Raw genomic sequence first — 3,043 nt, 5'->3', positions numbered from 1 at the left:
GTTTTCACTCATAAATAACTCATAAATAAAGACCTGGAGAAAATCTGCACCATACTTGCTATTAAATGGTAGGTAAAAATATAATATAATTTATCTTATTCAATTAATAAGTAGGTCTCATTTTTTTTCTCTAATAGTGTCAGTAGCATGACAACATTCAGCCAGCCAAGTTTTAAACTTCAAATTTCATTTTCAATTATTTTTTTTAGTTCCTCACAGCAAAGTTACTGATGAATACTGATATTCTAGCTTAATTCTTCCTGTAATAACCAGTTTACATCATTATCCATATTGCTCTTCATTCCACTTTTTCTAATTTTCCTGGTAAATACCATAAGGATGTCTCTCCTTTCACCTGACTCTGGTCATCTTAATGATCTAATAGCATAAATGGAATACTTATTTTCCCACAGACTTCCATTCTTGTATTATGTAAATAATAAATTTCTACCTATAAATGACTCTGTTTGCGGATTTCTAATATATTCTGTTAATTTTATTTTCCCTCTTGAACAAATATCACATGGTTTTAATATGTTAAACTTGATGATATGTTTTGTTCCATATTTCTTTGCCCATTTCCCTCCTCATTAAAGCATTATTTCAGGCCTTGTGGGAGAGAATAACCTCAAGATTTGTGTGTGTCAATCATAGTCCTGCCTGGCAGCTCTTCAGGGAAGGCCATCTAAAAGAGGAGTTTGTCCTCTCCTTTCTAGGTTCTACAGAGTTCAACTCTGACCATACTAGAAACCAGGAAACTTTGAGTGTGGGATATTAACTTAGCTTCATTTAGAATCACCTTCTGAAATGTAGTTATTTAATGTTATGGCCTGATGTCAGGATAAATTCATGGAAAAACCTTCTTTTTTCAATTATGAAACTGTTATGAAGAATAGAGTTCATTTTGTCATTCAGATTCCTTCATAAGAAATATGTTTTAGAGATGATTTCTAAGAATGTCTGCATTTTTTCTCTGATAAGATATCTTCTTCTTTTCTGATAATGAGAATTGTGTAATTTACTAGTACCAAGAATTCTAAGTTAAATTGTATGCTCAGCCCCAGAAAAGAGAGTAACCTTTATGATCAACCTACCTGAATCATTGTACATTCCTTGATATTGATTTTCTCATTTTTTCTTATTAACCATATATAAATATATTGTTGAAATGACATAAGGTCCGACAGAAAGACAGGAAGGGAAGAGGGGGAAGGTAAGGAGAGAGAGGAAGGAAGAAGGAAAGAGTGAAGGAAGGAAAGAGGGAAAGAAGGAAGGAAGGAGGGGAGGAAGGAAGGCTTTATTGCAAATAAAATCAAATCATTTTAAGTAGATGCAATGTTCTGCACAATAGAAATACCTAGATGATGATGATATTTAAGAACCTTTAGTTGAATTAAAGGGTTTATATTCAAAAGACCATTTTCAACATTTGCATTTTGAATTTCTCATAAATATCATAGATCTGGGTTATAACACTGGGTCACTTTGAAATGGCACTTAATTTCTTATATACTTCTGTCAGCCTTGCTTACCTAGTAAAGTGCTATGTGGGTCAAATAAAATCATGGCTTCTCTTTTAAGTGAGGCTCAATGATAAAGTCTAAGAGTGACTAATATGAGAAAAATACATCTAAAAGTAGTGAGGAGGACAAAAGTGTATTTGTTCACCCCTCTGGATTTATTCTCTGCCCATCTCCACCCAGTAATATGCTATATAAAAATATTAGAATTAAAAAAAAAAACAGGCATGAAATTAGGTCAGGATGGTGTTGACAGCTGAGACTTTCTGATTATTTTCTTTCAAGCCCTTGGCTTTGGCTTGTCAAATGCTATCATAAATACTCTTGGAGGGAAGCAATGGATAGGGCATCCGCCTACCACATGGGAGTCCACAGTTCAAACCTCAGGCCTCCCTGACCCGTGTGGAGCTGGCCCATGCGCAGCACTGATGTGTGCAAGAAGTGCCGTGCCACACAAGGATGTCCCCCGCATAGGGGAGACCCATGCACAAGGAGTGGGCCCCATAAGGAGAGCTGCCCAGCGCGAAGAAAGTGCAGCCTGCCCAGGAATGGCACAGCACACATGGAGCGCTAACGCAGCAAGATGATGCAACAAAAAGAAACACAGATTCCCAGTGCCACTGATAAGGGTAGAAGTGGTCACAGAAGAACACACAGCAAATGGACACATAGAACAGACAAGGGCGGGGGAGAAAAATAAATTAAAAAAAAATAAATCTTTAAAATAAATAAATAAATAAATACTCTTGGATTTGTTTGGAAATATGTTGAGTTTACAGGTTATTTTGAGGGAGAATTGATATATTTGCAACAGTGTATTTTCCATTTCAGGGACCTGCTCTATCTTTCAATTTATCCTCTTCTCATCAAATTTTATGAATAATAAGAGTATATTAATTATATATATAAATAATATATACAATGCATATATATGTGTGTGAATGTAAATTATACATATATTTACATGAAAGGATAAATTGTCTTGTCATATTTATTCATAGGTATTTTGGGATTATTGCTGCTGTGAACAGAAATAGTTTTCTCTGTCACATTTTCAAACTGGTTATTCATGATATATAAGAAAAGTATTATTTATCTTATATTAACCTTGTCTTCACTTATTGCTTCCTATATATTTTTTAATTTTTAATTTTATTCTATTTGTAAAGAATCTTTAGATTACATAAATGATACTTGGAAATACATGGGTATTTCCCTAACCCCACCCCCTGCTCCTCCCACACTTTCCCTACCAACAAATTGTACCAGTACAGTACATTTGCTACAATTGATGAAAACATACTAGGGCATTGCTACCTATCAGGGTCAATAGTTTACATCATAGTTACACTTTGCACTTTACATTTTTATGGGTTTTGACAAATATATAATGGCCTGTATCTGTCATTGCAGTGTCATTCAGTACAATTCCTATGTCCCTAAAATGTGCCACATCACCCCAATTCTTCCCCTACCCTCTGCTCAGAACATCTGGTGACACCTTCCTTTATATCAACATTAAA

This window comes from Dasypus novemcinctus, chromosome 19 (assembly GCF_030445035.2).
Source record: "Dasypus novemcinctus isolate mDasNov1 chromosome 19, mDasNov1.1.hap2, whole genome shotgun sequence".
Lineage (NCBI taxonomy): Eukaryota > Metazoa > Chordata > Mammalia > Cingulata > Dasypodidae > Dasypus > Dasypus novemcinctus.
Note: the sequence above shows the minus strand (reverse complement) of the source record.